The 10318-nt window shown below is 41.6% G+C and overlaps 1 long non-coding RNA gene across 1 annotated transcript in view; it reads left to right on the top strand.

The window, feature by feature from the left end:
* The first annotated feature begins 8013 nt into the window (after positions 1-8013).
* LOC107669698 (uncharacterized) overlaps positions 8014-10318 on the top strand; it is a 6971-nt gene continuing 4666 nt past the window's right edge. The window contains exons 1-2 of the long non-coding RNA XR_001632020.1: positions 8014-8024; positions 10165-10168. This is a non-coding gene — a long non-coding RNA (uncharacterized LOC107669698). The remainder of the gene's footprint in view (positions 8025-10164; positions 10169-10318) is intronic.

Below are 10318 nucleotides of genomic sequence, written 5' to 3'. Positions count from 1 at the left end.
TTTATCTACTTGACACTGCTGTGCTGAACAGCCACATTGTTCGCTGCCAACTGTCAGGTTAGAAATTTACACAACCATCTAAAATAATCATAATTTATATTTAATGTACTTTACACTTATATTTACAATGCACAAGTGTTATGTTCACAACCATACTCTCCTTTACTTAGACTCTACATTCATTCTAACTCCCCACAAATGTAATTTACTATCAACAGGACAGGTTAGCATTTTTCTGGAGTTCAGGACAAACCTGATGAGAGGGCTGCTGGAGGAGGAGCTTTGATAATACAGACCAAACACCCCGCAATCCATCTGACTCAGCAGCAAGGGACAGAGACCCTTCTCGACCAGCCCGAGGGAAAAGTCCGGTGGATAGGACCTGGTGATTGTGTAGTTCCATCTAGAGGAGAAGTATGTGCCGTCTGTACAATGGAGACTGAAAAGCCTTAGAGAAAATAGACCTTTGTGGTAGACTCTCCTGAGGAGGACAGTCTTCTGGCTGGAATGTTCATAACCCCAGTGGTACTCCCCTCTTCAGCAGTAAAAGGTAACAATATCCAAGTCCTGGTCCATAATGAAACCTCCAAGGACGTGTACCCTACTGACACACTTACCGTAAGTTCTGGTGAACAGAGCACTCAAGCAATAGACCCGAGCCTGTTTAATTTCGGTGAGTCATCTATTCCTAAGGGCTGGGAACAGAGACCGCGTCAGAAGTTGTCGACCAGAGGGGATGTCTTTTCTACCAGTGAGTGGGATGTGGGATTAGCTCGAGGAGTTGAACATTACATCAGACTGAAAGACACCAAACCATTCAGAGAGCGCTACAGACGCATCGCGCCTGCGGACATCGAGGATGTACAACGCCATATCAAAGAAATGTTAGCGGCTGGAATCATTAAGGAGTCAAGGAGTCCGTATGCATCGCTCATAGTAATAGAGTGGGGCAATCAGGATGTGCGTCGACTACCAAACTCTAAATGCTCCATCCCAGATCAGTACACTGCTAGTAGTAGGTGATTTTCTGTACTGGACCTCCGCAGTGGATATTATCAAATACCCATGGTAGAGGAAGATAAAGAGAAAACAGTATTTATCTGTCCCCAGGCACAAGGGATTACCAGAGCTACAGCCACATTCCAGCGGCTAATGGAGAAAGCTGTTGGTGACATGCACCTCCTCCAAGTAATAGTCTACCTCGATGACATCATTGTGTTTGGACGCACACTTGATAAACATGAAGGGAGGCTATTAAAAAAAAGTCCAAGATCATCTGCGAGAGTGTGGCCTGAAAGTCTCGATTGACAAGTGCCAGTTTTGCCAGTCCCAAGTCCGTTATGTGGGGCACATTGTGTCAGCTGCTGGAGTAATACTAGACCCAGCCAAGACTGAAGCCGTAACACGTTGGAAAATGCCCACTGACCTAAAGTCACTGACGTCATTTCTCGGGTTTTGTGGATTCTACTACAGCTACAGCAGCATTCCGTAAAATAATTTACTGTCTCACCCATGCTCCAGTACTCGCTTTCGCCAATCCCACCAAACCTTGTGTACTGCATGTGGATTCCAGTCGGACTTGGTGTCGTTTTGAATCAGAAGCATCCTGGCAAACTTAGGCACGTGGCCTACGCAAGCTGAAAAATAAGTGCATCTGAGCAACATTACCCCATTCATCAGCTTGAGTTCTTGGTGCTTAAATGGGCAGCTGTTCCATGTTCCATGACTATCTATATGGTGCCCAGTTTGTGGTGAAAAAAGACAACAGTCCACTTACCTATGTGTTGTCAAGTGCCAAGCTGAGTGTGACGGGTCATCGTTGGTTAGCTGCTTTAGCTACCTATAACTTCAGCTTGCAATACAAGTCACAACATCGACACTGATGTATTGTTGCGCTACCCCTGTGAATCAACTGGCTGCTCTGAATGGAAGGAAATTCCAAAGTCTGGGGTAAAAGCCATCTGCCAGCTGACTGGTGTTCTTGAAAGTGACAAGTCATCATCCAGACTTGTGGATCAGTTAGGTGTTTCACCTCAGAGCATCCCAGAAGCATTCTGTTGTCCCACAGCTTTGGGTCTGGGTCACATGGAACAGCTGACTAATGCTGAGTTGAGGAAGGCCCAAGAGGAGGATCCTGTAGTTGGTGTAGTGAAGCATGAATGAACCAAGCATATTAATACTATGCAGTGTTGGGTAAGTTATTCTAAAAAAGTAATTAATTTCTGGCTACTAATTACATCTTCAACAGTGTATTTATATTACTGTACTAATTACTCTTTCTAAAAAGTATTACTTTCTTGATAGCCTACTATAGACCTTATGAGTCAGAGAAACAAGTGCGCAGCCTTCTTTAGAATTCTGTCTTTCGTTTTTGAAGTAGAAAATTAACCATGGTTTTACTACAAATAAAACCAAAAAACATGGTTATTATAGTTAAACCATGGTACTCAGAAATTAACCATACACTAATCATAGTTTAACCATGGTATTTGTAGTAAAACTGTGGATATACAAATGTAATATGCCAAAAAAAACATGGTTACTACATGTTTACTATAATTCAGACAGGACCACTTTGGCAGGTTACTTGAGTTTATTGAAACACAATTTATCTTTGGCGGTATGGTTCCTGTGGGGGTTCTTTGCTCCAGAATAAATTGAACATACAAGAGCTTTAACATTAACCCCCCAAACATAATAAGAGGTATTAACTTGCCCAAAGAAGAACCCCCCAAAACCATCCTTGTTCCATTCCTGCAAAAGAGAAAAGACAATGTTATGAGATATTCTTGATGTAGCATACTGGCTAGCGGAGGGGTATTCTCCCCTCTAAAAAGGGAGAGAATAGCAGGCCCTCTTTAATTTTAAGTAGCGAGGGGTGTTCGTCCCTCGCTGAGGGATAGAATAGCAGGCCCCTGCAGTTATAGCAGCAAAGGGTGTTCTCTCCAGCAGTTCTCTCCAAAGGGTGTTCTCTCCCCTTTTTTTTTGCAAAGCTTTGCGAGGGACTGCGGCTGGCCCCGAATAAGCAGCAGTGGTGTTCTCTCCAGCGGGAGAACCACAAGAACAAAGCAGCATGTCCCTGAGATTGGCATGAGGGGTAGGAGAGCAGCGTGCCCCTTATGGTATCGAGATACTACGAGATGCAGAGGATTTTTTTATTTATTTATTTATTTTATTATATGGAAGAGCTGCTCAAGGCTTTTTGCGCTAGTATTACGCACAATGGAGGCATGCGGCACGGAGACGTGAGGCAAACCAATGCTTGGACATAGCTTCTCCTTCCTCTGTGATGAAAAGTGGATCTGTAGGATTGGATTTACTGCGTGAGCTTACCAGCTGGTTCATGGCTGTGAGGGGACAGTATCCGTTGTTGGTTCTAGAAATGTTGATAGTACTTCCGTTATTATCTCTGTCTGTTTTGGAATGTTTCAGATAGATGGAAAAGTAATCTGTGTGAAATGATATGTCTTTGATTGTGAGGTCGTGTGAAGGGTCGAATATTTTGGTGTTAACTGTGAATTCTCCTCCTCTGAGGAATCCATAATAGGCGGTGAGGAACGCTGCTTCTAGAAGCAAGTTTGTGTGCGGAGTGAAAAGACCTGATCTTAATTTATCCACCATTGTGTGCACCTGTGAGAGAGACAGTGGTAGTCGTTTATCTGGAAATGCTGGGCTTTCCTTTTTTAACCCGTTAAGGAGAAGGCCTATGGAGGGATTTTGTAACAGGCTTTGAGAGGAAGGATCTAAACATCTAATGTGGAATTGAATGCCTGAGATCATAATCTTGATGGTGGAAGGCTTAAGCTTTCTGGATTCGAAGCAGTGCGTAATGAAAGCACATATAATAGGTATGTTAGCTGGGAGTTTAGGCACCGAGAAAGCGTTGCAGAAATCTGAAAAAGACGACCACGCCGAGTCGTAAGTTTTAAGTGTCGTTTTAGCTAGCCCTGATCTCATGTAGTGTGCGGCTGATTTAAGGTATTTTTGCAATGTTGCGTTCAGTCTAGGACTGTTTGACTGAAGTCCGGGCAGCCCAGTCGTGATGCAGCAGCTCCCGGACACAGGCGTCTGAATTCCTGGAAATTAAACCGAGACAGAGAGTCAGCTATTTTATTATCCAGCCCAGGTATGTAGTAGCTTTAATTGTAAAATTGTTCATAACTGAGATCCAGGTTAGACGCCTGATAAGACGGTTAATGAAAGGCACGGAGGAGCGACCCTTGTTAATAATGTTCACTGTGGCTTCGTTATCACAGAAAACGAGGATGTTTTTCCTAGTCCATTGGTCTGCCCATAATAAGCAAGCAATCACTATAGGATATAGTTCCATAAGTGCTGTCGATTGGATAGAGGGACCCAGTTCCTTAAGTTCTATTGCGTTGTCCACTGTGGAATAAGCCAGGGAAAAAGGTTCTGAGGGAATTAAACTGTTAATGCTTGGAACCCCTAGGGTGGAGTGGGGAGCGGATAAATCAATAATTAGACGTTTTTTCCCTGAATATTTCCTAACTGCAACTCCTAAAGGGTTAATGCGGTTAAAGTTTGAAGGGAGGTTGATTGAAAGGTCCGATCATGTACCCCTTCTCTATTTCTTTCCCCATCAGATCATCTACGGCCTGTGGAACTTTGATAGCCGACTGAAGGTTTTGACAGGTGAAAGAGAAAGTGGGCAGATAGGAAAGACCAGCTAGAAACCCATGCGTGAGCCCTAGAATGAGGTAAGACACGAAACAGCGATTTGGATGCTTTTCCAGAGCTTTAGATAGCTCCTTGGTGTTCACCGGAGTGTTTATTTCTTTTTTAGAAATTTTGTGCGGTGTGGACAAGAAAACTTCGGGTGACTTTTCCCGCAATAGCTGCAAGCATGAAAATATTTTACAATTATTTCGAGTACAAACATTCTCGTTGAAATTGTAGCAAAGAGGGGTTTTTCTTTCAGGCTTCACCTGTTCTGGCGCCGAAGCGCTAGTGTCGTGAGTTGAAGCGGTCTTAGGGCACAGAGATGCGGTGTGGGAAAACGAACCGCAGAGTGAGCATGACAGTGCTCGGTGGCCCGTAAACTGTCAGCTGATTAATGCAAGATCGACAATGGACCAGTCCAGTCACTGATTAAAGCGTTGTATGTACATTGCTGCTTTAGATGAAAATGATTTCTGGTATTCGTAGAATAGTGTGCCTCCGTAAGACATGGCGAGATCTTCGTTTTGTGTTTGGTTATTTTATTAAAGTTTGAAATGTTCGCCGGTTCCCGCCTCCTTCTTCCCGTGACTACGAACTTTGTTACAGCAATATTTTAACCAAGTTTATATCGTTACCTGACAGGATTTGAGCGCGTAGTTGGGGAGAAATGGCAGCTGCTGGGGGGAAGAAGGGCACCCCGGTGGAAGCGGCAGGTAACGCTGATCCGAGAGATCTTCTAGGAAGAGCCAATTCGGGAGTAAGGGCGCAGTTTGATGTCGAGCTGCGATTCCAGCGCCTGGATCCTGTTGTCCATGTCGGAGAGGGTTCCTTGAATTGACAGCAGCGCTGAGAGAACCCTGTCGTCTCCCTGTTGTGCTGGAGCTTGAGAGGGATGTGATGATTTTACCTTCTTTGGAGTTGGAGACGCTTGATCGGTGGAGATATTTTTTCTTTTCTCCGAGGCTTTACGGCCGGTAGATCGGGGAAGAGAAGATACTGCGTTGGTAGATGAGGGCTGTGGGTCTTGATTGACTTCTTGTAAAAGAGTCAAGAGCTGATCATGATTCAGATCCATAGGCACTTGTACATTGAGAGAGTACAAGGTGGACAAGATCCTTTCTTTGGGCCATTCATTGATGGAGAAAGGATTCCTTGCTGCTATCCTAGAGCTGTGTCTCACTAGCTGGGTTGGATCGACGTCTTCAGTGTAATGATCCAGGATCTCATCCGGAGACTCTTCGGATAGGATTTGTCCTAGGATGTCCGAAGTATCCATGACCAGGAAGCAGCAGGTAAGATGTGAAAGAAATAATGTAAACATAATTTTCATGCTGTTAATAGCTGTATCGCCAAGCTTGCGAGCAGTTTGAGCATACTTACCAAGCAGTAATGCCCCGTGTCCAGTAATGCCCAATATATGTCCCGTGTCTAATAGGAGAATGGTAGTGATTGGAGCGATTTGACAGCTGACCGAGTCAGCTGGTCGCAGCCTATGCCTACGTGGCCTGACTGAACTAACGCTGCGCTCGATTAAAACCATGGTTAAATTTCGTAAGAGTATGGCATAACTGTTAAAGAGCAATTAGCTGGTGAAGTGGATTTAACCACTTAAATGCCGTCTTTTGTCAAAGGTGAACTATCAGAGCTTTGAGGCTCTGTGTGTGTTGGTCTACAGACCACCGAAATATAACAAGGATTTCATTCAGCAGTTTTCAGAGTTTTTATCACATATTGTACCAAGTTGTGATAACATTTTAATTATTGGGGATTTCAATATTCACGTGTGTTGTCCAAATAAGCCTATGGTCTCTGAGTTTTTACAGCTGGTGGACTCTTTTAATTTCACATAGTTTATTTCAAATCCAACCCATGAGCAAGGCCATATTTTGGACTTGATCTTATCTCTGGGCCTTCCTATTTGTAATGTCGATGTTTAAAATGATGGTCTGTCTGATCACATGCCTGTAATTTTTAATGTTGTTATGCCATGCAAACCAGTTTTGCCACAGTCAGGTGTGTTTTGTTCTCGTCTTATTACTTCATCCACGGCGGTATAATTTTCTGAGGTATATAATTCCTCTTCATTTGTGAATATGATTGAGTCTCCTTCTCGTTCTGTGGGCCCAGATGAGCTGTTGATATTGGTCTCGTTTGGATTATTGCAATGTGTTGTATGTGGAGTCCTGTCAGACCACTATCTCACGCTTGCAATTAGTTCAGAATGCAGCAGCTAGGCTGCTAGTGGGTGCTAAGAAAAGTCATCATATCTCTCCTATTTTAGCTTCTCTCAAGTGGCTACCAGTGAACTACAGGATAAAATATAAAACTCTTCTGTATGCTTTTAAAGCAGTGCATGGGTTGGCCCCTGCTTACGTGACTGAGCTCGTTGCTGTTCATCAAGCACCTAGGTCTCTAAGATCCAATAATAAGTTATTGCTTACTGTCCCTCGTACTCATTTAAAGTTAAAAGGGGATCAGGCCTTTGCTGTTGCGGGGCCGAAGCTCTGGAATAGTCTTCCTCAGGAACTTAGAGAAGTCTCATCTTTGAATGTTTTTAAAGTTGAAGTCAAAAACTACTTCTTGTCTTTAACCTTTGAGAGGGTGGGCTAGTCTTTGTTGTTAGTAGGATCTGTGTTGTTTTAAGGAAGTGTTTTAAGGAAGTGTTTTTTTTTTTTTTGATTGGACAGCACTTTGGTCTGCAGGTGCAGTTGTAAAGTGCTCTATAAATAAAGTGAATGAATGAATTTACTTGTTATAGAGTAACAAATCATGAGAATTGTAATATTTGAAGCAGACGTTACAACAATGCCACTAGACTAGGAAGATTTTAAAACGAGCGGTTCATTCATAAATTCGTCCTTTACTTCAATTTTACCTTTACGCTCTAGAAATACAAACAGAAGATAGAAGACAACGAGTGCAGTGCTGAAAAGGGGCAGAGCTACATTAGGTCTATATCAACCTCGACCAGTTGAACAATACAAGGACAGACAAACTGGTCTTTTAATTCTTTCAAATAAACAACAAAAAATTGCATAAATTATTCTTGAACGGATCAAAGTTTTGAAAGGGGCAATTAAGGTTACGTTAAAAACATACATTTTTAACATTAGATGTTAAATTTTGATGTTAATTTCTATATTTTTATTCAGTATACTAGTCTATACTTCTTATAGAGTATTACTTCAATTACGTCGAATTGTAATTAAATTACAGAAAAATTAAGAATAATCCCTCAGTTATTATTAATTTATTATTACATTAGTATTAAAATATTATTAAATTACTGGTAATGTTTCATCTGTTTTGGAGGAAGCCACTCACTAGATATTTCACTTTTGAAAGTGCCGTGAAATGTGCAAAAATAAACGTAATCAGCTATTATTTAGCAAAAATTTCCCACAGGCACCAAGACTGAGCTGAATAAAACTATTGAAATTTACATTGCAGTTTATTCAGTTGGCTCTATAGAATATTTGATCATAGGTTTGGTTTCAAATTAAAATGGACATTATTTTAGTATTTTTGACAAGGGATTCTGATAATGGTTATAGATTGACTGACTGATCTTGTTTTAATAAAAAAAATATGCATATCCTACAAAGGATCTTTGGAGGTGTCATTTCTGCATATTAAAATAAGCTGAGAACATCCAAACAGTTAAAACATTACAGCTGTAAATTTCTGCAAGCTTGCTTGCTGTTTGAGCTATACGATAACCTTCAGTAGCTGATGTGAGCTCTTCGGTCATGTTCTCACGTTGAACTGCGTCAGTATCTCATCAGCCACAGTGGTGTGGGGTTTGTTCTCATCTGTGCTCTGGTCTTTACTGCTCCTGATACAGCGGGACGCCGCTGATGAACAAGCCGTCTTTAAAAACCCTTGAAGAGCTGCTATTGAGCGGCGCTGGGCCGCTGCCAAGCTCTGTGGGCAGACTGCAGGACTACAGACTAATAGACTAGGAGGGAATCCCATGGAGATCTGAACGCTTTCACTGGGAAGAGGGCTATCGTTTTGGTTTCAAAAGAACTCACAGAAAATATATATATTTTTTTTTTGGAAACTCTGGGAAGTTTCAATGTTTTCATATTCCCCCCACATCTCTACAATACTATTAACCGTTTTAACTGCAATAATAACCGGATTTGTACATTTTCTGAAGAAATTGTAGTGATGCTTGTTCTGTAAACTCTTGCATGCTGGCTGTTGTGGGTGGTTGACAGGGCATTACTTTACAGTTGCTAAGTTGTCCTGGTTTTTAGGTGACTGCTATCTTGACCAGACAGATGGACGGACAGACAAACAGTTGTATGGTTGTAGAGTCACACTAGTGTTGTCGTGGTCTTGACTGTGTGCTGTGGTGATCTAACCCACATTCTCATCACCGTGTCTGAATGTAGGTCACAGAAAGCCAAGCAAATGTCATAAAGTGGGTTCAGATCTGATTATGTCTCTTCAGAAGACAATGCAGATACTGAGATAGAGGGTGAGAAATGAAGGAGCTTGAGGCAGAGAGAGAGAAATGAAGAGTGGGAGACTGAGTGAGAGTTTGAAATGTGAAATATCAGAGACACACATGTACTATATTTATTTTTATTTATTCTTTGCTAAAACATAGATACATCATAGATTTTTGTCAACATTTGACCCATTAATAGCACTTTCTATGCTATCTATATTTTCTTTTTATCATTAAAAAGACTTGCTACATGTACTGTTTTAGACTAACTGGAATATGTCACAGCACTTACATACTGTTGGACTTTTTTTGAATAAATTGCTTCTATTGTTGTCATTTATAAGTCATTTTGGATAAAAGCATCTGCTAAAGATGCTTTTATCCATCTAAGATGCATCTACGGGGAAGTCGTGGCCTAATGGTTAGAGAGTCGGACTCGTAACCCAAAGGTTGCGGGTTCGAATCTTGTACCGGCAGGGATTGTAGGTGGGGGGAGTGAATGTACAGCGCTCTCTCCCACTTTCAATACCACAACTGAGGTGCCCTTGAGCAAGGCACCGAACCCCCAACTGCTCCCCGGGCGCCGCAGCATAAATGGCTGCCCACTGCTCCGGGTGTGTGTTCACGGTGTGTGTGTGTTCACTGCTGTGTGTGTGCACTTTGGATGGGTTAAATGCAGAGCACTAATTCCAAGTATGCGTCACCATACTTGGCCACATGTCATGTCACTTTCACTTTCACTAAATGATTAAATGTAAATTAATAATTAAAATTGAAACACATTTTATAATTTAGCCAGCATAATGGGCTCTTTAAGTGCTAATTACCTGTGAATTACTCTTAATGTTCATACAGAAATATTTAAGATCAGCAATATTCCTCCAAATATTTCTCCTGCTAGCCTTACAGAGTCATCTGGACATGAAGAGAGGCTCATCTGAATCTTTTTTTTTATTTATTTTTTTTTACAGTGATTTAAAAGAATAGTTCACCCAAAAATGTAATTTCAGTCCAGTTATTCACAGTCAAGTTGATCCAAAACTATATGATGTTCTTTCTGGATGACAAAAAGGGAATTTTTAAGAATATCCTAGCCACTCTTCAATATAGTGAAAGTGAATGAAAACTGGAGCTGTCAAGTTAAAAAAAAAAAAAAAAAAGAATCATAAAAGTACTCTA

This window comes from Sinocyclocheilus anshuiensis, unplaced genomic scaffold (genome assembly GCF_001515605.1).
Source record: "Sinocyclocheilus anshuiensis isolate Anshui unplaced genomic scaffold, SAMN03320099.WGS_v1.1 scaffold416, whole genome shotgun sequence".
Lineage (NCBI taxonomy): Eukaryota > Metazoa > Chordata > Actinopteri > Cypriniformes > Cyprinidae > Sinocyclocheilus > Sinocyclocheilus anshuiensis.
The sequence above is the reverse complement of the archived record's forward strand: the minus strand, read 5'-3'. Positions and strand labels throughout refer to the sequence as shown.